Raw genomic sequence first — 232 nt, forward strand, 5'->3', positions numbered from 1 at the left:
ATGAGTACCAAGCCCAGAACAATATTTAATTGTACAAGATACGATCATACTGCCTCAGCATGCCAGTTCCCCCCATCTTGCCCATATCACCATACGGTCGCAAGACATAACTGGACAAACTGCCTGACTTTCCCTGAGCAGGTCAGAATAACCTACGACCTTCTGAAGCAACGTAAACATAGGCAATCGTCTTTTTTCGGTATAGGGGAAACAGACACAGATAGAGGCAGAC

The 232-nt window shown here is 45.7% G+C and overlaps 1 protein-coding gene across 1 annotated transcript in view; it reads right to left on the reverse strand.

The window, feature by feature from the left end:
- Positions 1-232, reverse strand: part of LOC119588876 (cardioacceleratory peptide receptor-like) — a gene marked incomplete at its 5' end in the record, with an annotated part of 17,706 nt that overhangs the window by 8,498 nt on the left and 8,976 nt on the right.

Source organism: Penaeus monodon, chromosome 24, assembly GCF_015228065.2.
Source record: "Penaeus monodon isolate SGIC_2016 chromosome 24, NSTDA_Pmon_1, whole genome shotgun sequence".
In the NCBI taxonomy this organism is placed as follows: Eukaryota; Metazoa; Arthropoda; class Malacostraca; order Decapoda; family Penaeidae; genus Penaeus; species Penaeus monodon.